The sequence below is a fragment of the Vicugna pacos genome, chromosome 12, assembly GCF_048564905.1.
Source record: "Vicugna pacos chromosome 12, VicPac4, whole genome shotgun sequence".
NCBI classification, from domain to species: domain Eukaryota; kingdom Metazoa; phylum Chordata; class Mammalia; order Artiodactyla; family Camelidae; genus Vicugna; species Vicugna pacos.
This window is the reverse complement of record NC_132998.1, coordinates 4,466,057-4,487,013: the sequence shown is the minus strand read 5'-3', so window position 1 is coordinate 4,487,013 and position 20,957 is coordinate 4,466,057. Positions and strand designations below refer to the sequence as shown.

The window sequence follows — 20,957 nt, the reverse complement described above, 5'->3', positions numbered from 1 at the left end:
AGCTGCAGTGCCCCCTCCTTTCTGCTCTGCCTCAGGTGGCGAAAGTCACGTGGGTCTACGAGAGTCCACCATGACAAGTGAAAACCGTCTGTCTTGTCTCTGTCACCATTCTCCTACAGGCATGAAGGTTTATAAAAGCCAAATCTCCTAGTAGCAACACCGATCATGCAAATTCTATTCCATTTCCTCATTTGGCTTGCGATAATCTGTAGGAAATAAAAATCTAACACTTAGGTTGCTGTAATTTTTATTAAATTGCTCAATTATGCCCAGTTATCTTTGTGCCTCGGAAGCTGGGTTAGTAACATCTTGTTTACTGTGATATACAAGTAACCTTAACATATTATATTCCCGAATAGCAGCAGATCTTTTCCAGCCACTGGAATCTTGATGGACATGATCAATTGGAATTACCTGACCTCTGTATCTATCTTCAATAGGACTTTCTTTATTCTTTATCTTATGGAGCCCATGCAATAATTTATAAAATACATTCAGTGTAAATCATGTCTTAACTTCTAGTAACTTTTCAGAAGGAATTGGTGAGACCCTTAGCCAGGACTGATTCAAGGCAAAAATACCCCTGGTTTAGTCTGTATTCTGTCTTTTCACCATCAGTGTGGCGTTTCTTAGTCTGCTTTTTTATATTCCCTGTCACTCATGCCCCCACAAGGTCTGCATGCAGTGGTTGTGTCCCTGGGGAAGGTTTTAATCAATATCATAGAAGATTCTCAGGGTCTCTCACTGCATTTGTTCAAAGTTCAAATTTTCCATGGGATTTTTATTAATTACTTTTTAAAAACAGGTTTGTATGTTTTTTATATATTCTGAAAACCAGCTCCAGTTTTTATTGCATGAATGGAATATAAGTCATCTCTTGTGAACCGCAGGGATGTGTGTGTGTGTGCGCACGCACGTGCGTACCTGGGTATGTGTGTGGCGGTAGTGTGCCTGTGTGTGAATGTGAATTGTGTTTCAATGACAGTTTACAAATGCAGGCTTTGTGTTGGGAAGAGGAAAGCTTTTTCTGTGAGGCATAACCTTAAAAAATTCTTCCCCATTACTCAAGAATAATGAATGCTGAAACTTCCTACATACCAATATTAACTTCTCGCATTTTACATTTTTATATGCCTTTAATTGTGTTGATGACAATAATTATAAGGTTGAACCACTTTTAACTTAAAAAGGAGCTAATAGATGCTTTTATCATGAATTGTTTGCAAATGAACTTAGGCTTAGAGTCTCCAAACCAAAGCCTCAGTTGGCAGGGAGGACACCTGAGCTGTCCTCTGGGCACAGAAAAATGTGCTGGGGAAAGGGTCAGAGCACACACAGGAGGGCAGGAGTGCTCCACAGTTTCCTTCTCACACATTTTGGGGCCTCTATGATGTTAGTGAATCTTAGTGTCGCTTAGCAGGTAGAAGAGGGAGTCCAATTAAAGTGAATCGAAAGAGATGACCTGTTGATAACACATATTCTTTAGCTTCCCTCTTTATTGAAATCAGTGAAATGATTATAGCTTGGACATGAAGCAGGAAATGCTCTCCTTTAGCCCAATCCATAGCCATAAAAGGCCTTTGGGGAGCAGGGCTTCAGAAAGATGCCTGTAACATTGGGGTGCCTGTGTTCTGGTACCAGTGATGAGTCAAGCTTTATCTCTAGCTGGCTCCACAGTGCTTGGAAAAGATGTTAATTCCTGTCAAATTTTCCCTTTGGATCTTCCAACTAGCCCTTGATCAGAAACAACGACCTATTTTTTTTTTTTCTTTTTTAGCATCTGGTGATAGAATTCCTTAAGATGCCCCGGTAACTGAACCTTCGCCCAGAAACTTACAACTTTTCATGACTCACAATGAGGTTGAGCCCAAATTTAAAATTCTAAGTTGAAACCCAGTCCGACTCCACGGGAATGCTGTCTTTAGAAGAAGGATCGCTTCAGCTTGCCCTAGTTTTACAGTGTTCCTGGTGGCAAAAGTCAGACAAGTGCCATTTCCGCCCATGCTGCTGTCTGGGGGTAGCTCAGGCAGTCGAATTCGGAGTGCTTCAGGGACAAAGTGGGCAAAGTGACACTTTGAAGTGAACAGAGCGTGTACCAGTGAATACACTGCTCTGTCGTATTCAAAGATCTTAATCACTGGAGATCCATTAGGAAAGTTCTGCACAAAGGAAAGGATGAAACAGCTCAAGAATTAGCTCATTAGAAAAGAGAGAGTTCCAACGCAGATCATGCCAGCGCCACTCAGAGTCAAAACTAGCTGCCCCCCCCCCCAGGAAAAACAATAGAATATTTGCTTTTAAGATATTTGTCATTCTTCAAAACATATTTTGCTGTTAATTAACTGCTTTTCAAAAACTGCATATTTAAGATATTACCCTAACCCTCCTCCTAGACATTTTGAATTTTGAATTTTTGAAATAAAGAGTCCAAAATATTGTAATATGAGTGAAAATGCTGAAAACTGAATGTTTTATAGTAATCGCTGGGTGCTGGGACGTACGCTAGGGGTTTTCCAAGTGTTCGCGTGTTTGGTCCTCACAGCTCTCCCAGGAAGCACGTGCTGCTGTGTTATTAGAGATGAGACACTGAACCACAAAGAAGGAGACCTTGAATTTGATGATGTGTGTAAATTCCAGTAGCTTCCAGTTCTTGCATTACGGAAACTCAGTCATTCTGTTAATCAGTCAACAACACTTACTGACGCTCCACTTTTTCCTTTCTTCGTTGTTCACTTTTCTCCCACAGTCTTGGTGGAGGGAACTGAACTTTAGTGATTATAACCGTCATACATTTTTCATGATCGTAACAATTTCAAGTTGCCCACTTTTCTGGGCAATTCACAGAGGTAGGACATAACCCCCTCCTCAAGTGTGGCTGTGTGTAAGGAAATCCATCCAGAGAGCACCCCATGGAAAGGGAGGGGAAGAGAGCGGCTAGACAGGGGAGGAAACGGACAGACGCCCCCTCGGAAGCTGAGCCGGGTCAGTACCCCCGGCGATGAGTCACGTTGATGCTACGTGCCCTGGGTGTGGTGTGATGAGAATGGCACTTTACCTCTGTGGGATTCTTCTGAAAAACACGTCACTCCAGTTTCATCGTGCGGAATACATCAGAAAAATCTCCACTGAGGCACATTTTACAAAATACCTGGCGAGCACACCTCAAAACCGTCAGGGTCATCAAAAGTAAGGAAAGTCTGAAAACCTGTCACGGCCAAGAGGCGCTTAAGGAGACAGAAAGACAGAATGTGTGAAGTATGTAGGAAATTTCTCTACTACCTTTGCTTTTTTTTTTTTCCTGTAAAAACCTAACATCATCCTTAAAATTAAAAAGTTTATTTAAAAAGTACTGGGAATGTGATGACTTCACTAGACAGCCTGAGGGGGAAATTTGCTTCTTTGTTTTCTCTTTTAACGAGCATCCAGTGAATGATAACAAAGCACAGCGAACCTTGTTACGTGTTCATGACGTGCTGGGCGGTGTGCTCCAGCTGTGGTTTGCATCGTCCAGTTCAGTTCTTCCACCCACATCTTGAACTCTTGGTTGTTCATTGTCCTTATTCTACAGATGTAGGAAGCGAGGCGTGGAGTATCTTGTCGGAGGTTATCTGGCCTAATTGTGGAGCCAGCGTGTGACTAGCAGCCTGTCCAGGGTCTCCGCGCTCCTAGACAGTTTACAGGAAGGGCTGCATTCAGCTGTGTATCACAGGAGCCCGTCCGTGATGGCTGGGCTTTATTTTCCTCATGTAAAGAAGATCGGGTTTTTGTGGCTGATCCAGGAAATAATCAAGGGCTCAGACTCCTGGATTTCCCTTCCTTCATCTTGGGTGTATGGCTTTCCCTCCTACAATCCAGCCTCATGGATTATTCTAGGATAAAAGAAGGAAGGGTGTCACCAGCACCAGGAAAGCAAAACTTCTCCCAAATTCCTTGCAACCTTCTGTTAATATGTTACTGTCAAAATGCTGTCATCTAGCTACAAGAGGGACTGGAAAACTTAGTATAGTTTTTTGTTTTTGTTTTTGTTTTTTTAGTTTAAAATAAAATGTTTAAGGCAGGAATTGCTGTTCAGAACAGAACAGGGTTTGCTTTGGAAGGAAAAAGGGGACACTGTCTAGCACAGAGCTGGTGAATGAATTAAAGACGGATGTTGGGGAGCCACTGGGCTTTTCTGCCACAGTCACTGAGCTCTGCTGGGCCACGGGGTGCAGATGCACTCAAAGCACAGTTCCACTCTTAAATCGCTCGTAGTTAACTAGAGGAAACAATCTTATAGGCCATGTGGAATTACAGAGATAGTCACAGGGGCAAAGGAATGGCACTGGAGCTCAGCCTGAGAGAAGTGGAGAGGTCTTCCTGGGGGAAGGGGCATCAGAACATAGAGTAAAGGGATGAATAAGGATGGAAAAGGAAGGGAAAATTTATTTCAGGCATTGAATTGAGAACACATGGCACCTGTTAGGGACCGAAAGCAGCCCGGCTTGAGGAAGCTCTGTGGCAGTCTCCCCTGCTATACCAGGTTTTCTTCCTCTCTCCTACCTCCCTCGTGGCTCCTCCCCATTTGTTAGGTCTCAGTGTAAATGCCTTCTCAGGGAGACTCCCCATAGCCCCACCTAAAGAGAGCCCCCTACACCCTGTTCATCTCTAACTTAGCTGTCGTTCATCTCTTTCTTTGTATTAACCCTGTGCCAAGTCTATGGCAGGCAATCAACAGACATGTGCAGCACGGCAGAAACGGTCGTGATTACCATTTGTTTCATTTGAGAGGTTTGAGTCTCCAATTAATTTCTTTCTGGATATAATCTCAGACATGCCCATCAGATACATAATCTTTGATTATCCATGAATGTTAATCTTACAGTTTTCTTCCTTCTTTCCTGAGAATATCTTTTAAAGTTTTATTTATCAGCAACTAAGGGCATTGAAGTAGGGATTATGTCTGAAAATGTTTCTGGAAACTTCAAAGAATTTGATACACTATTTACTTATGGTAGATGAACAGTATTTATTGCTATTGAATGTGCATATAATATAAAATAAGGGATCCGTGCCAATGTATTGAATGGAACTATTTCTATTGTGAAAGGAACTGGGAAGTTTATTTCTCCCGTCATTTAAAACTGTGCTGGTCCTACTTACCAATTTTCCCAAGTTCAAAGTGAATTTGGCTCCCGTTGATTGCTGTGACACGGTAGAATGGAATGCATGACATTATCTTATGCTTCAGATTTCCATGTGATTGCGGAGAGCTGTTTACGTATACAGTTCCTCCGCCTGCTGAGGACCCATCAACTGCAGAGAAATACAGTAATAACAAAAATAAATTCATTTTTCAGAAATTCTGAAACAACTGAATGCAGTGTGTAGAAATGTGTTCTCACTGGCTCCTGCTCATTGCTACTCATTTCCCAGGAGTTTTTATTCTTTATTTATGACGCATTTTCTGCTTTTGCCTCATGCTGTGTCACAGCATGCAGTCTGGTTTAAAAATACAATATTGACCAGGAGCCACGAGAGCAGCTCCCAAAGCAGCCCCTTCTAGAGTAGAATCTGGGACTCCCACGGGGGCCCCAGCACTTCGTGGAAAGCTGTCAAAGCTGAACATGTTACCTGGGGGAAAAAGGTTAACAGAGACTGAGGAGATAATCCAGGAGGGAGTGCGGGTAGTGGGGACAGGAGAACAGGCTAAAAATTATTGATGGGCAAAAAGGAAACATAGAGACCCAGAGAAAGACCCAAATGCAAATAAGCTTTGCCGTAAAATTCAGAAAAATAAAGACTAACCATGACAACCGTGTAGCTTTATTCATTGGGGGTCTTAGTATAAAACCATAAAAGTGTAGAATTAACCTCCCAAGATCAAAGTCGTTAAGCACTTCAGTGGGGAGGGCTGCTGATGGGGATCCAGTCACTAGGAACCGCACAGGGAACAATTCCAGGCTGAACAAATCACGACCTGATACTGTTTCTCGGAGATTCTCCCTGATACTGCTCACTGATGTCTTTTCCTAAGGTCCCTCTAGGCCAGGCTGGACGTGGTACCTGTGTCCAGGTCTGTTACATAGAACCGCTAAAAGTCACGTGACCTGCGTACCTTCTGCTTCAGGCATCTCCCTTTCCCATCACAGGTTCTCACCGCCCCCATGCCTTCTCTCTCCACGGTGTGCAGCTGTAGCTTGGAGGAGAAATTATGAGCCACCACCTTCACGTAAAGCAGCGGTGAAGGTGAAGGCTGTCTCAGGGATCCGGAGCTTCTCACTCAGCAGATCTGGGACATCTCTCCATGACAACTCAGAGTCAGCTGTCCTACCCCTCGTTTCTAATGCATAATGCACCATGCAGGACTGCTACACAAACTTGAGTAGTCTTGTGTAGTAGCCTCCAAAAATAAGAGATGAACTCTTAGTCCTGGTTGGAAATCAGGCTCTGTAGACTTCTGTGGAGCTAGTTTACCAGGACTTTGGCAGAAGTAGACATAATGGTTGAAGCACACTTGCTCTTATGGGTGTGAATTTAGTCTCACCCATGGGATGGGGACAAGTTGAAGATTAAATGCAAGGTGATGGTGTTTCAGGAGCATTCAAGGTGCATGAAGATTTGGGGGATGTCCACAACATACGTATTACAGGTGTTACTTCTGGGGAAGCAGTATCTGGAGAAAAAGATATTTAAACTGAAATTTGAAGAGTTAGTAGGAGCCAATCAGATCAAAGGAAAGGTGGGGAATTTGAGGTGGACGGAGAACTTACCAGGCAGAAGCAAAATAGTTTCACAGGTTGAGGTGTTGCGGAAAAATGTGTTTCAGCTCAGTTGTGACAGCAACCTGGATCCAGGTGAGAGACCAACCAGCACTCGGAGAATTGTAAAACTCACGTTTATTACGCCAGCAGGAACAAAAAAGTTAACACTTCAAATTCTGGATCCCCTCTGTAGGTTTACACAGGCCTTTTATAGGCTGCCAGTTTTACACTTTGCAACATCATATGCAAATAGAGTACAACAGATGTTGACCAACCAGGAACAAGCTTTGTAGAAATAGGCCAATCAGGAGTGAGCTCCATGCAAATGAAGTACTACAAATGGACCAATCAGAAGTTAGGGAAGTGGACCAATCAGAAGTGAGAGTAATAACCAATCAGAAGCAAGAGTAATAACCAATCAGGAGTAAAGGAAATAACCAATCAGAAGTGAGCTCAGGGAACCAATAGAATTCTAGGTGTAAGTTAGCCGCTTTAGAGGCAAAAAGTGAGATAGAGCCTCTGGGCCAGGGAACTGGAGGGTGCTGGGAGGAGAGCAACGGCCCTGCCTAGGGGTCCTGCCGGTCTTTTTATGGGGCTTCCCGCCTCAGAGGGTCTGGGGCATGTTTGGCAGAACTGACAACTGAGGGAGGACACAAGAGGATGGGGCAGGAGCAAGGAGCCATTGTGAATAATCTGTGAAAAGATTCGGAGAGTCGTGAAGAGACTTAGAGTCCATTTTGAAAGCGGTGGGGACCCTCTGGAGGCTGGTAACCAAGGAAGTTGTGTCCTCAGAGATGTTTGGAAAGATTCCTCTGTTATGCAGAGAGTCGGATGGAAACGGACAGACGGCAGGGAGAGTGGTGAGCAATCCAGGCAGAAAGGATGGTGACTTGAACTTGGTCAGTGTCCCGGTTACCTGTTGTCACACAGCAGTTCTCCTTCCTTCCCCCAAAATAAAGTAACTTAGTGGATAAGACAGCAACTATTCCGTTGTAGTTGTGGTGAGTGTGGAATCTGCACAGAGCATGGGGCTGGATTGTCTCTGCGGCTTGATGGCTGGACCCTCAGTGGGGGATGGTTGGTGGCTCCACTGGCCCCTCTGTCTGGAACTTGCTTTGTCTGCTGGGGCCGGAACGTCCAAAATGTCTTCTTACTTGCCTTCCTCATACTTACGTGCAGAGGGAAGAATGCATCTCTCCTTTAATCTGGGTTCCCATGAACATTTTAGACATCTTTTTATTATAAACTCATCATATTGATTGCATTTTATAGAGAGAGAATGAAATATGTAAAGCAAGTATTACCACACAATGTCCCCTTTTATCATTGTCAATCTAGATCCTAGAACCTACTCAATATATGTTATACCTCAGCTGAATGTAAAATTACAAAATAAAGAGATGGAATTTTTATGTAAATATTTAAGTGTCCAACAACTAAACTGGCATCAGCTTTTAATTTTAATTAGGGTACCAGTGTAGTAAACTACAGAGGTAAAAAGAATCTCAATCTTTTCGCATATAAAAATTAATGTTCTTTTTTCTACCAGTGATAACAAAAGAGGATTGTCAAACATCAACATGCCACTCTTGGATAGTCAAATTTTATGCTTAACCATCAAAGCAACTGAATTGGCCCCTGTGAATATTTGCTTTTTCTTCTTTTAATCTCCTTGATTCTGCCTTTTTATGTATTTTAATAAACTATGTGGTAAATATACCCTAACCCATATCCCTTTTGGAAAGAGATGGGATATAAAAAAGTAAATACAGGAATAAACGCAGATAAATGTTTCTATCATCAGCTAGAGAGATATTTATGCCTTTTAACATCAAAAAGTTCACTTTTTAGTTGGCTAATTAATGGAATACTATTTATAGTTCCCTCCCACACATTTGCCTCTATTTAATGATCTGGAAAAGAAAGATAGTAACAAAGCAATGAAAATTTTAATGATATTAAATGTGGCGGCTTGGCAAGCAACTATAGGAACAGAGAAACTACATGCATGAGCTTAAAGAACTTAGGCATCTGAGCAAAAGAGAAAACTAGATTCGAGCAGGAATTGCATGCAGATTAAGACATCTGGAGAGAGGTATTAAATGCAGACATTTGGGAGGCAGGTAACATCCTAAAGGCTGAGAGGGAGCAGCACCCAGGTTATAGCACGTCAGCTGTTTCATTATGTCGTGGCAACATAATGACTAATCACTTTTGTGTCTCCAATTTTGACTCCCTCTACAGAAAGGGGATAGATTTTGTATCTCTTGAAAGAACTTTAGAATTCCAGAAGCTTCGATGTAAGTGCTATATAATTACGAGAATGAGCAAACTGCCTGGTATTTTATTCAAGATCCCCACCTGCTTTTTCCATTTATTTCACACTAAAAAAAGGAAGCATACCAAAGTATCTATTACGGGAGCCACTAACGCGATGAATAAGAAAAGCGTTCATATCTAGAGTCATCCAGAACCTCCACATCCTTCATTAATTTTGAGAAGCTCACCCCCTATTTATTTAAAAATGGCCCTATGCAAACATCACATTGCAAGGCAAGTATTGGGATCCAGCGTCCATGTCACATGCCTGACTGTAAAGGAGGACTGACTGGCCCACTTCTAGTTATGATAAATAAATCATGTTATTTATAGTTATGAGATAAATAAGTACTAAGGATGTAATGTACAACATGATAAATATAATTAATACTGCTGTATGTTATGTACAAAAGTTGCTAAGAGAGTAAATCCTGAGTTCTTGTCACAAGAAAAAAATTGTTTTTCTGTTTCTTTAATTTTGCATCTACATAAGATGATAGATGTCCACTAAACTCATTGTAATCATCACTTTGTGATGTATAGAAGCCAAATCATGATGCTGGATACAACTTATACCATGACACAATGCTGTGTGTTAATTACATCTCAATAAAACTGGAGGGAAAACTCAATAAAACTCATTCGTGTACAAAAAATCTCCCAAGGAAGAAAAAAAGAACGTTATTATTGAGGAAAGTTGAAAACATATATAAAAGCATAGAAAGTTAGTTTGGAGGGCTCCTTTTACCCACTGTCCAGCTTACCCACTCACGTCCGGTCATGTTTCTTCTCTGCACACTCACGCCCACTCAGGCACCTCAAAGTCTGCCTTGTGTTGAAGCACATGCCACACATCTAGATGGTATGTAGATGTGAAAGGTAAGTACATGAATATGCTGATGCTGTGCACGCACACCTGTCAGTATTAAAACTACATCATTACCGTTCCTAAACCATTTCTGCTACTTCCCTAATAATCATATTCATTTTCACATCTTCAAGGTTCAGCTGGTCCCCATGCAGCAGTGCTCAGTAAAAGTCTGTACGAATGAAGAAGTGAAGACTTCTTCCCATTTACTCAATTTACTAACTCAGGAACGAAATAGTGCTACTTCCAGGTTATTGCTGCTCCTCTTTACCTCTCAAAACCTCTCCCAACGTTCTTTTCTGTGAAAATGTCTGTGAATATTCCTAAGGAAAGCCGATTGCTTCTACTTTTATCCCACGGTTGTAAATTCTGAGCGTTTTAGGTGATGAGCTGGGAATTGTGCTAAACACTTCACATGGATAAATATGTTTGGACTCAGTTTGATTCTAGAGTCCTTGTTTGTCACCATTTTTATTTATCTTTGTGCTGAACTTATTAGCAAATTGCCTGATACACAGTGGAAACAAAACAATGTCTTGAAGGAGGAAGGAAGGATAGAAGGGAGATGGAGAGAGAGAGGGAGAGGAAGAAGGAAGAAAGGAAGGATGGAAGGAAGGGAGTGCGTTGTTGAGACTACTTGAGAGGGACCAAAAACCAAGACAATTATACAGCACTATCCAGTTTCAAAAATGTGTATTTATTTTATCTTAGTTGCTTTTCTAAATGGCCTGTCAGATAGACAGCTTAGCCATCTGGAATATCTAGAGAGATGGAAAGACTGGTTAGAACTGGCTCTGAATCCTGTCATCTGACTCCACATTCGATTCTTTTCAGAAACTGAAAATAATCTATCTTTATATAAGTGATCTATCGGTAATAATCGCTCTTTTGCTATGACCGGGATGCCAGCAGGCAGAGCTGAGTGGCCTTGTCTACAGCAGAGTACTCTAGATCAGGGTCTGCAGTGCTTCTAAAAAGGAGCAGGATGGCTGAGCAACTGAAGCCTCAGAACGACCAAGGTTGGTGACTTGGTGGGGTAGGGGTTGGCGGGGGGAGCCAGAGGCAGGGAGGGCGTAAGTGTGGTGTGGAGGAGGGTGCAGACAGGGGGGTAGAGACAAAGCAGCCTCAGTCACCTGTCCCTCCTTTGCACTCTGTAAGCTGCCTAAAATCACCACCCTGGAGTCCACCTGGACCCCCAGCAAATAACTACCTCCTCCAAGGTGGTCTCAATTGCAAGGCAATTCATTGTATCTAAGCTCCAGTGGATCTAAACGAACACCCCAGCCTCACCCAGTCAATCTCTCTCAGAGCTCTATTTGATTCTTTATAGCTTTTGTCACACTTCGTGCTGCAATATTTAAACTATTTCCATTAATTGTCACCACAGTTAGATTATAAACTACAGTGGCAGGAACCATGCCTGTTTTATTACCATATATATAAGAGTTCTTGAAACATAATAATAATCAGTTACTTAGTAAATATATGATGAAAAAAGTGAATGGATGAAGGTGAATAAAGCATATGTCAATTTTTTCTTGTAACTCAGAGAGCGTTAATAGCGTTTTCACAAAGTGTGAGACATGACTTTAAACATGCTGTGCTTGCAACTTCTGTTTTTAGTTGAATGACTTTTGTCTTTGTGCATTATTTTATATTTTATTTTTACATTTAAGTGCAAGTTAATCTTAGAGTAAATGTTAATTAAGGAGAAAGAAGAGGACTCTAAAAGCCCAAGGGACAATTGCACAGAAGCAATGTGGGTATCATTTTAGTCATAAAACTTACAAAGAAATCTTTGATCCTGTATAACTGAAATCCTTATTCTCCATCTTTTAAAAAGTTAAGCTAAAAGTTTTACACTGGATCACAGCTAATTAATAGTGAAACTGGGACCAGACTGAAGGCTCTTCCCTTTTAATCCGGTAATTTTCTCTTAATTCATCCCACCTCACATTATAAATCAATTCAGTTTTAACATTTCTTAGTTTATGGTGGCTGAAATCTGAAAATTTAACAGTGAATTTCCAAGGGTAAAATTTAATCTACCCTCACTTTTCCAAACAAGCACTCAACGTGAGTTCCAACTGTGCAAAAGAGGTAAAAAACATAAGCGTTTCTTCTAAGCATTATTTAAACCCACCATTGGAAGTCATGCACAGGCAACCACGTGTTCATGGTTACCACGTCCTGGTGTCCAATTTCTCACATACATGGTTCCATTTCACAAACACAACTTGGACTGTTTGTATGATGATGTAATGTTACAACATTACAACTGTTTCACAAACAAACAAAATCCTGTGTTGGGCCGTTTGAGGATTCACACGTAAATCTGGGTTGCCGATCTAACTTCTGAAATATTTCATTATTGTGACAGACGCTGCAGTGTCACAAACATTTTTCTTTTGGGGGAAAGTCAAAGCCATTCCAGTTAGCACTAGTGAGAAGTGAACTCAGAATAGCTTGACAATTAAATAATTCAAATGTTATGTAAAAGCCAAATCTATTTAAAAACGAATTTCCCCCAATAACTTACTACAATTTTCACTTTGTAACTCATCCTAGGAATAATTCTGTGGGACTCCACTCCTACGCCTTAATAATTTGGAAGAAAACATTGTGCCAAAATAGAGCCTAGGAAAGAAATATGTTATTGAATCTAAGAATTTCCAGTTGATGATTAATATAAGCATCTTAAACTTTTCTTCACAGGCCCATTCTTTCCTTGGGAGTAAATTATATGTTTCAGGAGAACACATTAACCCTTTGAGTTTGCTCGTGAGTTGGTACTCCCAGTCTTGGGGTGCAGTCAGCTTTCGCCCCTGGAGCCGTCCCAGTAAGTCTGTGTGTTTATGGCAACAGGCTTGACTACAGGAGGTGAAGATTTGCTAACCGAAGCATAGCCAGTCTGTCTCAGTGGCCCTCATCATGTTAGCTGAATCTCTTAGAACTCTGGTAAGAAAATGGAAAGAAAATAAGGGGGGGGGGAGTGGTGACAGTTTTTATATTATGCAGAGTCCACAGATTCCCCTGTTGGAGGCGACCCCAGTGATACCTTCTTCCTGAATCTCCTTGTCAGCTTTTGTGACGAGTACTTGTAAATCCCATTGGTGAAGGCAGTTCACTTCCCCATAAAGCCCCTTCTTCCATAGTCTGTTAGCTTTCATTTGTTTTCCTGTTCTTTCCAAAGGTCAGTCCGAGTTCTGTGCTCTGGGTGCTGCAGGACAAGCCCAGCCCCTTGTTTACCTGACAGCCTGTCATATTTACGAGGACTGCTATCCTAACGCTAGACAGGTCTTTATATGCGACTTAACAGGTGAATCTTTATAGACGTTACAGGCAGGGAAGGGGAGGTGGAAGGAGTTGACGGTGCTTCTGGGACCCGGCTGCTAGCAGGGTCCAGGCAGTGGGGAAAAAAAGACAGGGGCGTGCCAGGTACAGGATGCAGGCACAGCATCCCTGACCGACACCCCTGCATCCTCTTGTCTGTGGGTTCCCTCCTATTACATTCATGAGCAGAATCCCTAAGAAATGGAATGGTGTGTGCTCTGAGAGCCTCAGAAATGGATTAGGAAAGGCTGGCAAAGGGGAATAATGAAAGAAAGAAAGAAACAGAACTTAAAGGGCACATCCATCCTGTAACAGGATTAAACGAGTACCTACTAAAATACACAGTCCACTGCGGGCTAGCTGATTGGAACCTGGGCTAATAGAACTGGTTTAGACACTGGTGTTTTTGGAGACACTGATAGCTTCCAGTGCACGACTATTTCTACAAAGCAAGCTTATTAACTTTGCTGCAAACTACGTTTTCTTGTTCAAGTCATTCATTTGGGAAACATTTATATAATACTTTGGAGGAACTATTTTGCCATTGCAGGTGAAGGTCAGGAGACATTTTTTAAAAAATGAATGCACTAACCCCTCTGCTCTTGAAGGGCTCACACTCTGTTTTTGTCAGAACACAGAAACAGATCAATTGTAAGTAATATCATGGTGTAATAATAATATTACAGAGATAGGAAAAAAGGACTGTGGGAGCAAAGAGTCCAGTGCAAAGCGCGGTCTTCCCAGCTGTGCCAGAGAAGTTCCACTGAGGACCTAACACTCTAACGTAGTTCTGAGCTGAATGTGGAGGGATGGTTTGGAGTTTATCAAGAAAAAATGGGATGGGATGGGGTGGAGTGTTGTAGCAAGTGGAGGGATCTTATGCCCGGTCAGCATTATCAAAGGACCTGGTGTGTCCGAAGACCCAGGAAGAATTCAGTGAGGCAGGAGAAAGAGGAAGAGATGATCTGCAAGTTCAAGTGGGCCAAACTGTGAAGAGCCTTGTTGGCCAAACCAAAAAGTTGGCATCTTTCTTCAATAACCAACAGAAATAAGAGTTTTGGAACTTTTAAGTTTGACAATGAGGTGATCACTTTTATTTTCTAAATTAAAACAAATGAAAGATTTCTCTGGGAGCAACGTAGAAAATGTAAGAGAAAAAAAAATCAGGAGATGATGACGGCAGGAGACCTGACGCAGGTATGAACTGGAAAGCAGTGGCAGCGAAAGTCAAAAAAGAAAACGCTTTTAAGAGTCATTTAAAGAGACACAACTTAGATCTGGTATCCATCTAGATAGGATGGTGACAAGAAAGACAGGTGAATGAGCCTGTTTGGGCTTCTCAGCAGGAGACTTGGTGGAGAGTTAAAGTCTTACCATGATTAAGGTTTATTGGAAGTTAAAGTTTTGGAGCAGTGCCCTTTGAGGCAGCTGTGTACATCCGGTGCGCTGCATGGGTGGATGGGTGTGCCCCCCTCTGGGTCCGTGGGAGGGCTCCCGGCGGTTCACTGGGCAGGTCCTCGGTTGGACAAGGTTGGGCCCAGGCTGCAGCTGAGAGGGGCTACAACCGAGTCCCGGGGCTACTTCAGAACCCCCAGAGGATAGAGGTCAGTAGACTTGCCTTCAGAGGCGTCTCCCACCAGATTCCTGGGCAGACTGGTTGCTCCTGGGCTGCCGCCGACCTCTCTGGGGACCTGTGTCCCGGGGCCACTCCAGGATCCACAGTCAGGCCGATGCTGCTGGGCCTGCCTGGGGGGCACTGCTGGGCATTTCAGCCTGCCTGTCCCTGCGTGGCAGGATTGTTTCTGGACCGTGGTTTTGAAGGGTGGAGTCAGGCTGTGGAGTTGCTCCGAGATCCGAAGGCAGAGAGCGAAGTCAGTGAACTTGCCTTGGGGGCACGGAGGGGCGTGCCTCCCTCTGGGTTCCCGGGCAGTGAGGACTGGCCGCTACAAGGGGCTCGATCAAGGTCCTGTACCACTTCAGGGCCCACAGCTGGGAGTGAGGTGGGTGGTCCTGGGTGGCTGTGACTCCTGCCGGGTCTCTTGGTGGATGGTGCAGGTGAACGGGGCTGTCGCCGAGCTCAGATGGGGCTCTACAGCCAGGACGACAGCTGGTGAGCCGACCACCTGGGCACAGACCTGCCTTCTCAGAATGGCCCTCCTCAGCCTTGGGCTCCACCAGAGTTTCAGGTCCCCTGCCTGGATCCCGTAGCTGCGCAAAGGCACTCTTGTCTGTGGGTAGCTGCAAACGCGCCTTGCCGAGTAGAGATGCGAGCGGGGGACCTCCTCCTCCTCCATGATGCTGACGTCACACTTTTCCTTTATTAACTCTTCACGATGATCTATTTGCTACATTACAGTTCCCATAAAAAACAGGATTCTTTTCCCTAATTTATGGATGGTTTACTGGTTTGGGCGTATGGACTTCTGTTAATTATGCCGCTTGATCACAGGTTCTATTGCAATTTTGTATTAGTCCTTTTCTTGGCTGTGTATCTTAAGTAGTAAACACAAAGATGTGACCATGTTAGACTTGCCTGTGGCTTGATTTAAGGTTGTATGCAAATGCTGTTTGATAAATAATTAAGGATATGCACATTTGAAAGTCAGTGTGATTATTTTGCCCTGAATACCTCTGTTAGAGTAGAAATACAGCTTTGGAAATGAAACCATTCCAAATCTCCTCCTGAAGCATATATAATATTCCTTTAAGCTCATAACGTCTTTAACTAGGCATTATGAAATATTAGAAGCTCTACCAGCTACATGTTATTTCTGATGATTTAGTTTAGAAGTAGAAAGAGAACTGTCATTATTTAATAACATCTGAAGCAATATGGTGTTGAGTTAATGCTTTAAAGATTAACCACTGGTGGCCAGTGACACAATTATTGTTCATTTTTGGAGTCAGACAGTAGGAAATGGCAGAAATGAGGAATTTTACTCTCGGGGGATAAGGTAAGATCTTCTGCGGATGTACATATATGTTTGATGCAGTATCCTGGGACACCTATTGTGGTGCCAGGAGCACTGCTGTTGATTGGCACTGGCTGCAAGAAAGCCCGCAGCACCTTCAGTCCTGACCCTCCCAGATACTCTGCTTCGGGCAACTCGTGGAATAGCACAGGGACCCAAGGGGACGCCAAACGTTAGAAGGAACCCATCACAAGCATTGTCATTTTTAACCTAGAAGTAAAATGGTCACTAAAGGTAAGATTTTTGTGAATTATCATTGGCTGCTAATCCTATATGCATAACAGAATCATCTGTGAAGCACTTGCGCACTTTAAATATAAAGTTCTATTTGTCAGTGCCACCCCAATAAAGCTGAAAAAAGAGGATCATCTGTGAAGATCGCTGAAACTTAGATGCTTCAGTTCTCTGCGAATCTGCCGCTTACTTTGGGCAAGTCGCCTCCCCTCTCTTTCTCAGTGACCTCATGTGCTAAATGGGCATAATAACCTTATGTTCCTCATAGGGGGTCTTTGAGGATTAAATGAGTTAGTGTATGGAGAGCCCTCAGGACAGTGCCTGGCACACAGAAAGCGTGCCCTCATATACTGCTTGCTTCTGCCATCCGACATCCAGGTAGCGTGGACCTTTGCTTCTAGGGCTTCCGGTCTGATGCTCAGTAAGGCTTTATTCCTAGAGGGAGCTCGGTTTACCTGGTCTGTGAATATGGGGCTAACTGGAGAGGAAAGTGCACGTTGCTGAGGCCGTGAGGACAGCACTCCTATTAGTTGTATGTGTTGGGGGAGTGGCCGTGGAAGAGGGAGAAAGGCAAGGCATGCAGAGGCCATACTTTGGAACCGGAAGCAGAGAATTCAGCACCCCAATGATTCCAGGATGAAATTTAGCACTTCCATTTCCCCCAAGTCCACAGTCTACTGAAACATGTGTTTATTTTAAAAAATGTAAATACATATGTTTATGTAAAGAAATCTCGAGATATAAATGTTTACATTTATTTAAGGCATAGATCCAAAACTTTAAATTCATAACAAAATGTAGAACCAATCCTGACCACAGTCAAGAAGGTTTGGCAAAGATAGTATCAAGAAGGTACCACCAGAGCTGAATGTCTCAGCAGATAGATACACAGGACATTTTCCCAGGAAATCTATATGGACAGACAACTGGAGGATCAGATGATTTCTCCCTTCCCAATACTTTGGCCATTGGTTGCTGGACAGAAATTCAGAAAGGCTGGATAAACTCATAGACTGGGTAATAATGAGAATCAAGTTTCTTGCCAGCCCAGTAGGGAGGGAGGAGGGAACTGACCCAAATTAGTACAATTGTAGGAAGTCTACCTGAAATTATGGCCTGAGATGCATCCCTGGTCCACAGTAGCATTTGTCTGGTGTTATTAAAAATGCTTATGCACTGCAGCAATTACCAATTGATTACCCTCAGCTTTCAATCTACCCTTTCGTGACCTGCTTTGCAGCAAGCATGATGCGAAACTTGTCAGTAGAGGGCGCTAGAGGGACAGTACAGGCGGAAGGAACTGGTCTTGCTGGATCCCCCGCGCTGTCAGTGTTTTTGCTTCTTGCTTCTTCTCCATTGCTGCTATCCCATCTGTGCGCCCAGCAAACGCAGTCTCCTGGCAAACTCATAGCCTCAGTCTCGGTCTGGTGACCACCTCGCTGGCTGTGACCTTCCTGATGCAGACGCCATGTGCTCCAGTGTCCCGCTGTCCTGCCGTTCAGTGGCATCCCAGTGCCCCACCCAGGAGGCTGCTCCTACTTGCCCAGTGACTGTGAACCAGCTCTGGCTGGGGCAATGCAATACATCCCACCATCTGACGGGCCCCACGTTCGCCCTTCTGCAAGAAGTCTGAATCCCAGCCTTAGGAAACCAGCCCCGTCTCCAGGCTGCTCCTTGGGCTCTCTTCCTCAGTCCTAGGAGGCTCTTTAAAACAGGGGGCAGCAACTTCGACCTGCTGTTGGGTTTTGTAAATAAAGATTTATCAAAACGCAGCCACGCTCATTCATGTAAATTTTGTCTCTGGCTGCTTTAATGCTGCCATGGCAGAGTTGAATGGCGGTTGAAACAGAGATCTAACGGTTTGCAAAGCCTAAAATATTTCTGTCTGGTTGTTTAATGGAAAAGGTTTGCCGGCTCCTGCTTAGAGTTCTCTGTTCTCTTTTATAGTTACGCCATTGTTACAGTTAATAATTCTTTATATTAAATGTCCTTGTTCAAATTACTATGCGTTTTCCTCTCCTAATTGAGCCTTTCTGATACATGCACCACGTATCTGTACCCCTCCAGGGGTCGCAAGCCATGGAATTGGTACTGGTTCAGTTTGGGAAAGAAGCAGCTACTACTTTACCCACGACCAACAAAAACCCCAAGGCAAGGAAATACTATGGATCTCGCTCCCACTTGCTACAGAGTGGGAAAGGAAAAACAAAACAGGGCAAACAATCACAAGTTAATTATATCAATCAATTGCCTCACCACATCCATACCTCATTCATTTGTTACACTTAAAAGCAATCCAGATGCCTAGCACATAGTAAGAATTCACCAAATGACCTTGAATGAATAAACTGGGCATATAAACGGTGTAAGAAAAACTGAAAACACACCAGAGGCAGCGCTTTCCTTACAGTGCAAAGAAATGACAAGTAATACAGTGAAGATAAGCGATGGGTAATTTCCCCCCCAAATATTTACTCTGATTGTATGAAAATGATGGGGAGTATAGAAAGAAAGAAGATGTGTCTCTGAATACATTATCTGAAGCTACATATGCAAATGAAGTGGAAAACATAAGAAAAATCATTTTCTCCTGAAACACTCTGATAATTGAGACAAGCATTGCATTTTTGGTTTGAATTAGCCGAGCTGAACCAGTTATTCATTGGACTTTGCATGTGAGGCCATAGCCATAGAGAGGTTCATCCTGGGTTCACTTCAATAAAGAGCTGTGGACTGGGGTCAGTTCTGATTTTATTTAGCATTATTCATTCATGCAGATTCCATATTCAGCTAATTACTTGCAGGAACAGGGCTCATTAAGAAGAAGAACTCATTTACATGGAAGGTGGCTGCAGCCTGCCCTTTTGCTTTTCCTTCCCTCCTCTCCCTTTGCCTTGATTCTTTTTTCGCTTGGAGAAATGTGAAACAGAAGAATCAAATCAAGGCCCTTTCCATTCTGATTTCTTGTTTCCCAAACCTTCAGACTTTTTTTTTTGTCAGCAGAAATTAGCCTTTGCCAGGTAATTCGAAGAAAAATTTACATTTGCTTCTGCCCTGTCTTCAAGTGAGCGTTTTGCCACGTTTACCGCATCTCCCTGGCTGCTCCAGGACCACTTCGGCATGGGTGAGCGCTGCCTTCTCTTTAGCTGACTGGGAAGTCAGTGGAAAGCTTCAGATTCCGAGGATATTTTCTCTACTGTTTACAAAAGCAGAAAAGAATGTCACACTTTTTTGAGCACTGCAGCTGTTTCAGCGCCTTTAAATGCCACTTATAAGCCATTCTAAACAAAGCAACCTGCAGACCAGGAAAACAAAATACCTGTTAGCACTTTTTTTTTCCACGAAGGATGAGTTTTCTTTAAAGCACCAAATGAATTCAAGGAATGCATTTTCATTTTAGGCCTGACGCAAAGACAGACAGGTAACCAGCGCACCGTTAAAAAGATAAAAGTACGCTCAAGCGGTGGAGCGCGTGCGGTCCTGGGGTCGGTCCCTAGCATCTCCTCCAAAAATAAGTAAGTGTAGCTACCTCCTCCCTGCCAAAATAAAATAATTAAATGATACAGCAAAATATTTTAAAAATTAAAAAAAAAAAGATGAACGTAGTCTGTATTGTTATTAGCAGTAGGAACTTGAGAGAAGGGGAGAGTGGTGATAATTCCCGAACAGCAAACTTATAAAAATGTATAATGTTAATTGTCTTGTTTTGTTTAAAGGAACCCACAGGTTAGTGGTTCGCAAACCTGTTTGCACATTGCAATCACCTGGAGAAGCTTCAAACGAGAAGAAGGGGAAGAAGGGAGGGGGTGGGGAGGAGGGTGCTCGTATCCCCCTCAGAGACTGCGATTTAGTTGGTCTGGGGTGTGGCCTGAGCTTTGGAAATTTAACTTTGGAAGCTCCCACGTTTGGGAACCATTGCCGTGGGCTGACCTTTACAGTCAAGGACTGGTGCGGTGCTGCCTGAGGGAGCGTTCTGAGATGATGGAGATGAGGGCCGCAGGGAGCATTAACAGCCCCGAGAGCACAGGAACCAGGGGAAGAGGTTGGTGCATTCACAACCGGGAAGCTTGTAAGACGACCCTAAAAAACTGAGTTCCAGGCCTCCGGTAAGAGGGCGTTGCCCCGTTGCTGCTGGTACCACTGGGTGGGACGCATCATTCTGGTAGGGAGTGGAAAGAAAATAGAGTCAACTGCCATTAGAACGCACTGCTGCCGCCAGGGAGAAGAGCCGATGCGGGGAGACTCTGACAGGAGCGGACCAACAAGAAGGGGGGCTTTTATCCTGGCCTCTCTCTAGTCCCACTCTAGTGCCCCCTGGTGGCAGGACCTAACAAGGACGGGGCTGGCCAAAGGGGAATAGTTTGCAGAGTCCTAGCCCCAGTCGGCATCTCCAAGCCAGGTGCTGAAGTGGACTTGGAGCTGAAAAACAGTATTTAATGCCCAGCATCACTGTTACCAAAGCAGTGCACATTTACACAAATATTTGTACAA

The 20,957-nt window shown here is 43.4% G+C and overlaps 2 long non-coding RNA genes across 2 annotated transcripts; both read right to left on the bottom strand.

The window, feature by feature from the left end:
- Positions 1 to 3,358: 3,358 nt before the first annotated feature.
- On the bottom strand, positions 3,359 to 6,908 carry LOC140700382 (uncharacterized). The gene is made up of 3 exons (XR_012078777.1): positions 6,750 to 6,908; positions 5,140 to 5,292; positions 3,359 to 3,869 (listed from the first exon to the last, which is right to left on the bottom strand). It is a non-coding gene; the product is annotated as an uncharacterized lncRNA (long non-coding RNA).
- Positions 6,909 to 19,200: 12,292 nt separating this feature from the next.
- LOC140700025 (uncharacterized) lies at positions 19,201 to 20,598 on the bottom strand. Its single transcript, XR_012078224.1, has 2 exons — positions 20,397 to 20,598; positions 19,201 to 19,761 (listed from the first exon to the last, which is right to left on the bottom strand). It is a non-coding gene; the product is annotated as an uncharacterized lncRNA (long non-coding RNA).
- Positions 20,599 to 20,957: the final 359 nt, after the last annotated feature.